A 14405-nucleotide genomic window follows, 5' to 3' on the forward strand; every position below is an offset into this window, starting at 1 on the left:
ATTATATAGTAAGGAAGTGACTAGCAAATTGCCTGTTGTGTCTTGGAGAAAGGAACATATCCCTGACAAACTTTTGGATTTGGCTGAGAACATCTCTAGGCGCAATGTTGGAAGTATCAATTAGTTGCTGCCTGATGAAAAAGAAAGAAAAAAGAAAAAGAGAAAAAAGTTGATCAGGTTGCAAAATGTGAAGTCTGGAAAATTTAAATGTTTTTCATCTCCAGTCTCTCAAGTCAGTAAAAGATCAAATAAAAAGTAAAGACGGATAATGGAAACAAGCATGCATAGAACCTAGGCAAACACATTTTGGTCAACTAAAGGAAAAACATAATTGGTTAGTAGTGAGGAATTAATATGCAAGGAATCTAGAAAAGTAGGAGATATTTTTAAAAAATTTGAGGATATACTTATTTCTAAGTACTGCCAACTTTTTTTTCTCTTTTAGCCCTATAATTGTCGTCATTCTCGCCCCTCTCTCATTTGCTCTATTTCTTTTTGCTTACTCCCTACCTATCTCTCAATGTTGGGAGCAATATAGCAAATTAAATATAATTATCCTTGTAACATTTTCCAAACCATCCATTTTATGTAATGGACACTGCATGATAAGTTTTAAACATAATCAGGATAATTGAATACATGGTAACTGTATTGCTGAGTAAATTTATAAATTTATAGAAGAAAGTGTAACTTAATACCTAAGTATTATTGTGGTGGGAAAACATCTTTTAAATTGGAATTGGAAACTAAAGGCAAAGCAATGTGTCAGGTGCAAGGTGTCAACTGAAAGTCCCTTAAAATAGAACATACTGGATTTTTTTCTTTTCCTTTTCCTTTTTTTTTTTTTGGCAAGCAAGAGAGTTTCAGAGTACTTTTTCCCCTTTTAACCACTTGTGGAATTGAGTAGTTTGTTGCCTCATCTTTTGAGCTTCTGCATTCTATAAGTCACAGAATGGGGATATTTGTGTCTGCCCAAATTGAAAAGGCTAGAATAAAAAAAAATCATATGTTGTGATATTCTGTTCTCATTGCCAAAGCAGGCTCAGCTCCCTCCTGATCAATGAGGTCAAATGGAGACCTTCTTCTGAGTCACTTCCAGAAAAATCTATTTGCAGTCTCCACATATTTTCAGTAAGCAGATGATGATGATAAAATAAGACTTTTCTGAATAATTCTTGGAACACAATTTCTTGCTGCACTAAGTGGATGAAAGATATGATATTTGGATTCAGAATAGCTCACCAGTGTGGTGTGGTGGCTAGCAAGGAAGAAAGCATCATACCAGCAAAAGAAGGAACAGTGAAATGTGATAAGCAAGTGTCTCCTTTCTCCCCATCGTGGCTGAAAGTTCACCAGAACTAGCAGCTAAGTTTGTATCTCTGTGGTCTGGAAATTGTCAATATGTTGGAGGAGTGTAGAAGCAAGCAGGTCAGAAGCTGAGCCCATAAAGGATTTGAAGAAAAGATTAAAGAACATCTAAGACTACTAAGAGTGAATGTATGCTGGTCAGAAGCACTGCATCAGGAAGGTTCCCTGAACTTTAGGACTTCTGTTTCTGGCATGATAGAATGACTTGCATCAAACTGGCTCTCCTTCCATGACAAACTGTAAAAGCTGGATAAAACAATAGTTTGAAGACACCAGGGAGTAGCCAAATCAGCCAAGATTTGAAGGGCCAAGAACTCTGAGAAAAATGAGGTGAGCTGGGGAGAGCCCACATTTATTTCTATATCTTTTCTTGGGAAAATTTCCAATTTACAAATTGGAGAATAGATGCTTAGCATGTAGAGGAATGCTGGGATTTTTATATTCTCACTAGGCCAAGGAAACCTGTTGGACCTTGAGGCTGCCAAGTTAGCAAGGAATTGAAGACCCAAAGCCCTAGAAAGAAGAGAATCTTAGAGGAATGAGTCTGAAATTCTGTGTGAAATTTCCTAAGGCTTCTACCAACTCTTAGCTGTGCTCACATGAGATAAAGTAAACCAACTCTCTGATGAAAATAGTGGAATTCAGAAGCTGAGCACAGATTTTTGAGTCATCTAACACTGAGTAAACAGAAGTTGGGGTTCAGGGCTCAATAAGATAGAGAAACCCTGGGAAATTCATCTGATGCATTTGATTAAGACTACAGAAGGGAACCACACTAAAGGTTAGAGCTGAGCCACAGCATTAAAAGCAGTGCTGAAATACACAGTATTCCCAATACCTATTCTGTTTTACAAATCATCTCCAAATTTGGAGGTTCAAGACAATAATTTATTATCTCTCATGGTTCTAGAGGTTGACAGATTCACTTGGTTGGCTCTTGCTTAGTGTCCTTCATGTGCAGCCAGATAGCATTTGAGGCTGAATTCATTTGAAAGCTGCATCACTAAAGCAGCCTGGGTGGGAGGTCTGGAGTAGCTGGGGAGAGTGGTTGAATATTTACCCCTATAAGAGTCCTCTCCACAGGACTAGTTTGAGCCTCCTTATGCATGGAAGTCTTAGGGTTGTTGGATTTCTTATGTGGTGAATAGTTTCCCTTAGAGTGGGCATTTTAGGATATAGGAAGTAGAGCTAGTAGTCTTTTAAGACCTGAGCCCCCAAATGGTACAGAATCACTTCTGCTATATTTTGGATCAAAGCAATCCCACAGCCCACCTAGTTGTAAGAGAAGAAGAATGAAACTCCTCAACTCAATGGGAGGAGTGTTAAAGAATTTGAAGTCATTTATTATGCCACAAGCTAGTTGTAATAAAGCTTTAAACCTATCCTTGATTGGATGAAATTCATTTTCATATACTCTATCCACCTGTCAGAAAAAATTAAATCCTTAAGGAAGAATGATTACTTCATCCAGAGATCCTGTAGATTGTGCATTTACAATGTGTGACATTCAAAGAAAAGTTCCTAGGAATGCCAAGAAGTAAGACCAGATCAAAAAGCAAAAGAGAAGGCAAATAATAGGGATAGCCCAGATGTTAGAGTTATAATATAGGGAATTTTAAAATAAATGTGATTCATATGATCATTTTTTTAAAAGTTGGAGAGTTAAAAAGTTGGAGAGTTTTGCCAGAAAACCAGTATCTATAAAAAAGAATAGAGTCAAATGGAAATTCTAAACTTAAAAACACAGTATCAAATATTATGAATTCAACAAATTAAGCAGGGAATAAGAATGAATCATTAAACAGGAATACAGGGTAAAATAAAAAAAAAATCCAAGTCTAAACACGCAAAGAAGAAAAGGATTGAAGATACAGAATGAGTGTGAGAAATGTATGATAGATGGTTAAAATGATTACCATATTTAATTGAAGTACCAGGAAAAGAAGAGATAAAAGGAAATATAAACAACTCATTTGAGAGAATATTGGCCAGAAAGTTTCCATAAGTTGGAAAACATCAAACTTACAGAGTCAAGAAGTACTATAAAGCCCAAGCAAGATTAATACAAGAAGATCAATCTAGACATATTATTCAAACTGACAAAAGCAAAGTACAAAAAGAAAAATCTTTATAGTAACAATGAGACATCCTCCTTCAAAACAAGATTAAAAGTTGACTTTTCAACAGAAATGTTGAATGCCAGAATCCAATACGATGATTGATATCTTTAAAGCATTGGAAGAAAATAATTGTCAATTTAAACTTGTATATATAGTGAAGATGTCCTTATAAAATAAAGCAACATAAAGACAGATTTAGACAAATAAAAATGAGATAATTTATCTCTAAAAGATCTGTACTAAAAGAACTACTAAAAGGAAAACTTTAAGGAAAATATGATCTCAAATGGAAAAAAAAGTAATTCAGGAAAGAATGAAGATCACTGTGGGTGGGGAGATAGGAAAGCTAAATAAATATTGATGACTGAGAAGAATAATTACAAAATCTTTTATGGTTTAAAATATATACAGAGTTTCAATACATGAGAATAATGAAATAGAAGGCAACTCTCTCTTCAAGAGAGTTGAAGTGTTTAAGGTTGCACTGTCTGGGAAGCAATAAAAAACTATGGAAGACTGTCATCAGTTAAATACGCATCTTGAAATGTCTATGATAATCACCAAAACCACTGTTGAAGGAGAAAATAGAGAAATAGTTTTATTTTATTTTTTTAAGAGTTTATTTATTTATTCATGAGAGACAGAGAGAGAGAGAGAGAGAGAGGCAGAAATACAGGCAGAGAGAGAAGCAGGCTCCATGCAGGGAGCCCGATGTGGGACTCAATCCCAGGACCACAGGATCACGCCCTGGGTTGAAGGCAGAAGTTTACCCGCTGAGCCACCCAGGTGTCCCGAGAAATAGTTTTAAATATGCTTGATTGAGTCAAAAGAAGGCAAGAGAATATAAAAATAACAAAAATATATGTAACAACAGAAAATAACCAGATAGTAGGTTTGACCTCAAATTTGTTAGTAATTATATTGAATGTAACTGAACTAACCCCTGTAATTAACAGAAAAAGTTTTGATAGAGTATATATCAAAACAAACAAAATCCAGCTATATGTTCTTTACAAGGTGCAAACTTAAACACAGAGTAAAAATATGGAAAAAGTATATCATATAACAATAACCAAAAGAAAGTTGATATAAATATTCCAATATAAGTCAAAGTATATTTTAAGGAAATAGTATTACTAGAGATAAAAAGATATTTTATCATTAGAAGATGGGCATACATTATATAAAGCAAAAATCAACAACAACAACAAAAGAAATGAACAAATCCAAAATCATAGTTGGAAACTTTAACTAACTAAATAGTCTTCGTTATAAAATAGAACAAACTGACAAAAAAAATTAAAATGAAAAGGGGGAAAAACAACCAATAAGAAAATAGACAATCTGAACAGCATAGTAATAAACTTGAATTAATTGGCCTACATAGAACAATATATCACAAAACTACAAAAAAAGAATTCCTTTTAAAGACATACATGATATTTGCCAAAACAGATATATGTTCAGCCATAAAGAAAAATTTAAAATTTAAAGGAATGAAAATTTAATACTATATACTCTGATAAGAATGGGATTAAGCTTGAGATCAAAAACAGAAAAACAACAAAAAAGATCCCCAAATTTAAGAGATTAAGTAATATACTTCTAAAGACCCATGTGTCAACGAAGAAATTACAATCTAAAATAGAAAATATTTTTAGTCAAATAAGAATGAAAATATGAAAAATAAAATGTAAGGATGTAGCTGACCAGGGCAAAAAAAAAAAAAAGTGCAGCTTAAAGTGTTAATCTTAGAGAAAAAGACAGGCTGAAAAATCAGTCATCTAAGCAGATATTTCAGGAACAAACACAAGGAGAAACAAAGCTTAAAGAAAGAGAAAAGAAGGTAGCCCGGGTGGTTCAGCGGTTTAGAGCAGCCTTCAGCCCAGGGTGTGATCCTGGAGACCCAGGATCGAACCCCATGTCAGGCTCCCTGCATGGAGCCTGCTTCTCCCTCTGCCTCTGTCTGTGACTCTCTGTGTCTCTCATGAATAAATAAATAAAAAGCTTTGAGAAAAGAAATAAGGAAAAGATAGATAATAAGCTCATATACAATAGATATGCAATCAATTAAATAACAAACATATATACTATGGAAAGAACCAACAGAGTTAAAAACTCTTTCTTTGGAAGAAAGATTAATAAAATTGTTAAGTCCCCAGCAAGACTGATCAAGAGAAAACACAAATTACAGATATCAGGAATAAAAAGGGGTTATCCATACAGACTCTACAGACATTTACAAACAATAAAAGAATATTATGACAACTTTGTGCTGACAAATTTCACAATTTGGATAAAATATACAAATTTTTTGAAAAAAATAAATAGAAAATCTGTACATTCCTATAACCAAAAAAGGAAATCCCAGAGCCAGATAATTTCACAGGCATTAAGTGCCCCAAATTGGAGCTGAATATCTGCACTTTATCCTGGAGAGACCAGACAAATAACCATTAGAGGACAAAACAAGGTAGCATATAATTAAGTTATTACATTGTTGATATAAGCCTCTGGTCATGTGGAGCAAAATCACAAAGGAGAACAATGAAGACTTCTAAAGTCAGAGAAGCCCTCAAGTGGGTGATATTTTACATCATGACTACCCAGGAAAGAACAGATTATAGTCACTTTTGTTTTCATAAATAAACAAAGTTAGAAAACCCCGGAGAAAATACCAAGAAAGGAAAATACTGGCCATTTGTGTCACTTAAGTTATATTGATAGGAAATCAAAACAACCAATCAGTGCAGTTGATGCAATGTTAAAAGAAAACCAAGTTTGTTGCTTAATTAATTTTTTTCTTTGAGTTTAACAAAGCATTGAAGAATATCTTGTCTTCAGAAAATTGGGTAGATTCAACAGCCATTCAAAGGGGTTAGTTTCAAACAAACACTTTCAAAGTCCCAGAAGTAAGGTTAGAAGTAGGGCCAAAGACCTTGAATGCTCCCAGTGATTTTTCCCTTGATTAATTGGCGTTGGCCAGACTTTTGTTGTGTTTTTGTCTGGGGTTATTTTGGATGACATTCTACTTGTCACATATCAAAACTTTCTAGTGGGATGCTGCTGAGTTCTTGCTAGTATCTCCATAAATGCCTTCTGTTTGACATCATTTTCTCTTCCTCCCAAAGATGAATTCAATAAGCCAACTGAAAATGTCAAGAATATTGTGTGTAATTGACATTAGGAAATGCTTGGCTTCTTTTTGAGTGGCTGGCACTAAGCTTTGCACCAAAGTAGTCTGACTGCCTCTAAACATTTTGTTGACCTGAGAAAGATAGGTTTATGGAACCCATTTGCATTTTCTGATAGAAAAATGCTGTACTAAAATATTTTGTTTGGTCATTTTGATAATTTTGGCTTCTTGTTCACCAGTTGGGGTTCATAGGTTGGGCAGTGCATTAGCTTTCTAATCCTGCCATAGCATAGTCCCACAAATTTAGTGGCTTAAAACCACATGGATTTATTATCTTACAGTTCTGAGGGTCAGAAGTCTGAAAGGGGTCTCCCTGGCCTGAAATCAGGGCGTGGCAGGGCTGCGTTCCTTTCTGGAGGCTCTGGGAGAAATGTTTTCCTGTGTTGTCCAACTTCTAGAGGCCGCCCACATTCCTTGGCTAGTGGCTCCCTTCTTTGATCTTGAAAGCCAGCAATGCAGCTAACATCTTGTGACTCTGTTTTTTCCCCACATCTCTTTCTCTGACCAAGGCTGGAAAGGTTCCTCACTTTTAGTAATTTGTGTGATTAAAATGGGCCTACATGGATAATCCAGGATAATATTCTTACTTTAGTATCTGTAATCTTAATCAGATCTGCAAAATCCCTTTTGCCATGCAAGGTAACGTTTTCATAGGTTCTAGGGATTAGGGTGTGGGAGTCTTTGGGTAGGGTTGGGGTAATTACTCTCCCACCACAGACACCTACTCTGACAAGGTAGGCAAGGACCATATCATGGATGGAAAACCTTACGTGCCTGTCATAAGTTGGAAGGAAGTTCTGATTTCTCTTTTCCACTTTGGACTGACTCCCTTGCCAGTGCTCTGCTATTTGGGGGCAGAAGCTGGTTTCTAGTCTCTGTGGCTCATTGAAAAAGAGAGTGATTAAAGAATGATTGGTATTCATTACCCTCAATGGTACACATGACACCAGGCAACTTTAACCCCTATACAACAGTAATTAAAAAGCTATGTTATCTCTTCACTGTTTATCTTAAGACACACACCAAGATAAAAGGGACTCTGACTTTCTACAGATTCTATAAGCCTTTGTTTCTGCTAGCTATTGCCATCATTATTTTATATTAAATTTTTAGTTTAAGTGCACATAAAAAAGATGTGACAGAAAAAAAATGTGACAGATTCCACATATATTGCTTTCAACTGGCTTAATTGTATACATATATAATGATGAAATTATTCCATATCTTATAGAAGAAATCTCTGAGAAAAACCAGTATTTCTCAAGTTTCCCCCTTTCCATACTGTTCCCATGCTCAATCAATCTTCCTCACTAATATCTCTCATTAAAAGAAGCTATTCTTAATGGAACATAAGTCACAGTTTGAGACTAACTGATCTAATCAATCTCCATAATATGAAGTAGGAAAACCTCGAATAGGTTAAGTACAACTTGACAAACATCACATAGGTACTTAGCTGAAAATCCAGGCTTTGACCCCAACACCACTTCTTTCTACTTTAAGCTTTAAACTTTACATCAATTTAGTTTCAAATTTAATTTTATCTCAGGCTTTCCAATTTTCCCTTTGTTAAAAGCAAAATATTTTTTTTTTTGCATTTTAGTCCTTTTGTTTTGTTTTGTTTTTCAACTTAGGCCTATATTTTACAGGCTTTACTATCTTTAGTAGAAAAGTAAAATTCAAGGACCAAACATTGACATACAGTCTCTTTCTATGCCCCACATCACCTTTTTATTTTTGACAAGGAGAGATTAGTTTTGTTGAAGAATGTTTCTTTTTTTTTATCTTGTTCTTTTTAAAGACTTACATTCCCCTCACTTCCTCTCCACTTCTAGTTCTCCTTCCTTTAAATAATATCCCACACTCTCCACGCCTTCTTGCTTCCTCCTAGGTCTAAGACTAACAAAGAGCAGACATAAATAGCTATAACAGTGGATGTTGATTTAATTGCTTGGCCACATTTTTACTTGGGTCTTCTCTGAGTCTTTCCTCCAGATGCTTACCTAATTTTCTTCCTCCTTGGTCTATTTTTTCCCCTTCTAAAGAAAATGTACCCAGCTCCATCAACATCACAGTTTTCTGTCAACGTAAGCAGGAGTTAGCTTCCAAAAAAAGATGGCTATATTGAGCATTTATATAGCACCTTCCCCCTCAGCAATTGAAAACCTTCCATAGGAGTGAGATTTACCATCTATATTACACTGCTGACGATAAATGGAGGCAAGGAGTAGGAGTAAAGATACTAGAAGGTGGGAAGAAGATGTATTATCAGTTATACTTTACAGATGGAGAGCAACTAAAGTACTATCCAACTATTTCCCTTTATCATTTGGGGCTTTGGGGGAAGTCATAGTGTTGGAGCATTGATCAGTAGATTGGCTTGTCAGGAAATCAATCCAATCCTCTAGTGAAGATGCCTAAAATAGATCTACACAGCCCATGGATGAAAATGTCCTAATATGTAGGCAAGTGAAGTGGCTTAGATCATAGTATGGTACCATAACGAAAGGCATTGTTTTCATGGCTGTCATGTCCTGAATTTGGACCTTATTCTGTCCCTTTCTCTTCAATCTCCACAAAAATCCCGTTTTCTCTTCTGTGAAATGGAGAAAGGCAAATAGGGTTTTTTCAAGTTTAAGTGATGAACGTGTTTAAAAGTTGATGGTAAAGACCCAGTGGACAGCAAGATAGAAGAGAGAGGGGATAATTTTTTTTAATAATAAATTTATTTTTATTGGTGTTCAATTTGCCAACATACAGAATAAGACCCAGTTCTTATCCCGTCAAGTGCTCCCCTCAGTGCCCACCACCCAGTCACCCCCACCCCCCGCCCTCCTCCCCTTCCACCACCCCTAGTTCGTTTCCCAGTGTTAGGAGTCTCTCATGTTCTGTCTCCCTTTCTGATATTTCCCACCCATTTCTTCTCCCTGAGAGGAGATAATTTATAAAACAAGGTCCTTGCCTTGGTAGGGGACTGGTGGAGGGATAAGCCTTAGAAATAAGGCCCTTTATCAAAAAGAATGAAATCTTGCCATTTGCAATGACATGGATGGAGCTAGAGTGTACCATACTAAGTGAAATAAGTCAGAGAAAGACAAATACCATATGATTTCATTCATATATGGAATTTAAGAAACAAAATAGATGAACATAAGGGAAAGGGGAAAAGGAGAGAGGGGGAGAGAGTGAAGCAAACCATATGACACTCTTAACAATAGAGAACAAACAGGGTTGATAGAGGGAAGTGGGCAGGGGTTGGGCTAAATGGGTGATGGGTATTAAGTAGAGCACTTTTTTAATGAGCACTGGGGGTTACATATAAATGATGAATCACTAAATTCTATACCTGAAACCAATTTTACCCTATATGTTAACTAAGTAGAATTTAAATAAATTTGAGATAAAAAAAAATAAGGGCCCTCTTCTATAGTGGCAGGAGGAGGCATGCTGGAAGAATGGCTACATAAGCACATAGTTTTGTAAATGTGGTAGTGGAAGTGGAAGGGTGTCTCCTCTGAGGATCTTTACCTTCTCTGTGAAGAAGGAGTTGATGCCACCTGCTTTGAGGATTGGGGGATGTAAGGAAGTCAGAGAATTGAGGACAGTGGAGAAAGTATGGAATTCTCACTGTGGAGAATAGGAAGAAGAACAGATATAAACTTCAGTAGTATTGCTTGGCAGTGTTTCATGTCCCATTGAGGATGCTGACCATGAACACATAATGAAAACAGTCTGCCCTGCTGTATTTTCTGCAATGATACTCAGAAAGGTTTGAAGATAGTTGGGTTCACTGAGAAGAGTCAAGTAGATATAATGAAAGAAATTGAGGAAAGTAATTAAAGAAATGGATAAGAAAGTGGTGGAAGTAACAAAATGCTGAAAATCGGTAAAATAGGGAAGGGAGAGGAGCAAGGAGGACCCAGATAAGTGAAGGTGGTCATATGCATTCAAAGAGCTGGTTTAACAGAAATAACTGAACTACCAACTTCTACTATATATTTACTCAAAATTCATTTTCATCTCTTCTTGACTCACTCTATTCTTTCATAGTCATCAGTCAAGATCAAAGAGTCCAAAATAGCCTTGCAGCAATACCCAGAGGCACCAGGCTCAAAAATATTATTAACTGGCTTTAATTCCCCCTTCCTGGCCCTATAAGTGGGGTATGACAGTAGTGGGATTTTCATGCTGAAAAAAAATAAACACCATACATTTGAGAATTTTCATATTTACCCAAAATATTATGCCTGACTTATTTAGGCATACCTTAAATGATTTTAAAATGAGCCAGGTGTGCAATGATGGGAGGGCTGTACTTCTGTCAGAACCAGGAGTTCTCATTGCTTGCATCTCCTTAATATGGATCAGAGAAGGTATGGTGGAGGGGATGAGAGCTGTTATGTTCTTTACAGGTCTTGCAAGGGAAGAATTGTCACTTGCATTGAACAGTGACTCTAGGCTATCAGGAAATTCCGATAATTTGGAGTCCAGAGAATCTAAGAACTCTGGAGTGATAGTAATGGTTAAGTCATCAGAACCTTCACCTGCATTGGGCACGCATATATACCTATTGGTCTTCACATAACTCATACACTGAAATTCTGGGTCACATTCTCCTTTCCTTCTCTGAGGACCAAAGGTCTCCAGTACCTCAATGCAGTGCTCTATAATTGTGTCATCAGGACAGTGCCATTTCCCTTGTTGGTGGGCACTGTGTTGAGAGGTTATGTAGAGGGATGGAGTAGGATGAGCATTGTTCCCCACATTAATACTTGAGACTGGAGGAGAGACTGTTACAAGGGAGGACTAATTAAGTGAATATTGAAATTTCCCTTGGTGTTTTCTTTCCCCAAAGGGAAGATTTTTTTTTTAGTCTCAACCATGAATGGACCAAAATAGTACCTCAATTATTCCTTAACCCATTCAGAACACTGTGCTATTTTCCTTATAAGGTTTGTTCTAAGAGTATGAAGTAAAGGTGTTACTTTTCCAACTTAATGGAACAAAATGACCGCCTGAACATGTTCATTGCTGGTGGTACTATCTTGAGTAAAGAAGATTTTAAAAAGTACATTCAGAGCCAGGGAAATTTTCTGAAATATCCAGTGAGAACTTTTAAACAGCCACATCTTTTTTCTTTTGTTTCAGAAGTCCAGCCCCTGAAGTGCTCAGTTCTGAGAATTGTTAGGGAAAGGCAAAACTCTTCTGGCAGGTACTGGGATGTTTGGTTGGTTATGACTCTGCACTGATCCCAGGAATGTTAAGAAGCATGTTTCCATGAAAACGACACTTTAATAAAAAGATGACTATGGTTAAATCTAGTCCCATGGGGTTACTAAAAAAAAAATGTGTATATATTGGAAAACCTAGTGTTTCTGTAGCCAATTTTGCCAGGTACACAAAGGAGGCCTTTCTGGAAGGTTTCACACCAATCCTGTCTATTATGATTAGAATGGCAGTTCCTAGTTCTTTCAGTTATGGTTTGTCAGTTTTTCCATTAAAGATCACAGTGTCTTGGAACACAAACTTCTGGTGTGTTTCTAATCCCTCGGAGTCTTGCTGATGGCAGGCAATCCAATGGCATGCAAAACACATCCTGCACCATGCCTTTGCCTAAATTTTTGGTGTGAAATTCCAAGTTTTGTGAGTCTAGTCTTTCCCACACAATCCCATACAGCTATCTTCAGATCCAGGAAATTCTTGGACAGAAAGTAGAAAATGAGATTTTTTTTGCTTTCTGGAATGTGAGGAGCTTTATACAAGGGGCTGAGAGATTCCTGGTGTATAACCTGGAACATGTCTCATTTGTTCCATTTTCCTTTGGAAGAAGTATACATTGTTGACCAGATGTAATTGTTACCATCCAGAATTATGATTAAGAACAAAAAAGCACTTGATTTTGTCAGGAAGCCTAGGTTAGAGTTTAGTCCTTCCACTAACTGCCTATATAGCCCTGGGTGATCATATACACATCATGGGAAATGGCTTTCCCTTTGGAAAAATGAAATGTTTGGGTGTGTTGGAATCTAAGCCCTTCCAGCTTTCACAATCCAGGAAATTCCAGAGAAAATCAAAATGTCTTGTCCTAGGATTCACAGTACTACCCCATATCACCAGTAGATGGCAGACTTGCATTATTGTCTGAAATACATAGGTACTGTGATATTGGTAGTCTCTCTCCATGGTGATGGAGCTTATCAAGGTAGGTAGAGTATAATAATCATTAAAAAAATCGTTCTTAATCTAGAAAGTTCCTAGGCAAAGGACTAGAACTCCTAGGCAAAGATTGTCTGTTTCCATTAAACCTGATGAGGGCTCCACACTTGCACAATTGCCATCCTTTCAAGCTATGCTTTGAAAAGCAATAGATCCATTGGAGTAAATCATGTATTTCTTCTCTTACTCTCATTTATGAATTTATTCAACAACTATTTGTTGAATCCACTGTGTTACAGGGCCTGGGATAAGTTCCAAGGATACAGAAATAAGCATAAAAAATACAGTTCCAGCACTTAGGAAGCTTATCCTCCAGAGGGACACACATGCCATTGAACAAGTAATTGTCATTGTGGTGAAAGTCTACAGAGAACTACATAGTAAAGACAAGTGCTATAGGGAAAAGGGTGTCAAGAATAACTTCCTCAGTGAAGTACTGGATATCTGAGAGTAATTTAAGTTTGGTTTAACAAGAAATTTAATCAAGGCAAGGAGTGGTCCAGGAAGAACAGCATATATGAAGATTCATAGACAAGAGAAGGTGAAGAACATTCCAGGAGCTAAAAGATGCCAGAATAACTGTGGCATAGAACCAGACAGAGCACATTACGAGATGAGGATGCTAGATTTCAGTGGGCCCTCTAGGCCATGAAAAGGAGTAAACCAGTCTCACAGAATTCTTGATTTCCCCATGATGTTGGCAAGGGCAGTTTGATCAGCTTAGTTAGCTTGGTGGTTTGGTCCAACATTAAAAAGGAAACAGGCTTATTTTGACTGTGAGATAGGGGAGGAGAGGAAGTTGGAGGTCTGAAAATCAAAACTGGCGTGGATCAGTTTACATCAAAAGAATATTCACTGCATTTCTGGGATCTACTAATCTATCCCTCGTAGCCAGCACCCAATAGGGCAGCAATTAGCTTGTCAAAGGGATGTAACAACCACTATCATGTCTGGTAGCATTGGCCTTATTTTCCTTAACACTAATCATAGCTACCTGTGTGCCAGACAGGGGGAGTGCCACTTTCACTGCAAGTATTTGCAACATCGTGGCTGAAGAGGCCTGTGCCACCCTTCATTAAACTGTTAGCCCCTTACTCATCATGTCTCTGTATCAATTAAGCAATTGTTTTTCTCTGAAAATCTCAGCCCTTCAATAACATAGCCGCTTAGCAAATGACACTGTGAATTAGTTCTTGGAGTGTTTTTACGCAGCAGAGGGAACAAGTAACATGTCATTATGGATTTTCTGGCTGTAAAACTAAGACACGTATTAGATTTTAAAGAATTACAGGCTGAAGACTGGCTATCACTTAATTTTAGAAGGAAAGTTACATTTGTGATCCACTGTGAGCCTTGGAGTTCTCATGAAAAACGTAGATAAAATTGAATCTGTGAACTCAAGTGACTAATTCATGTACTGCTCCCTCCCCTAGTTCTGTCTTAAATGCCCATAATAGTGAGATTTGTGTGCCTAGACATTTGCTTTAAAGCATGCAAACTCCAAA

The sequence above is a fragment of the Vulpes vulpes genome, chromosome 4, assembly GCF_048418805.1.
Source record: "Vulpes vulpes isolate BD-2025 chromosome 4, VulVul3, whole genome shotgun sequence".
In the NCBI taxonomy this organism is placed as follows: domain Eukaryota; kingdom Metazoa; phylum Chordata; class Mammalia; order Carnivora; family Canidae; genus Vulpes; species Vulpes vulpes.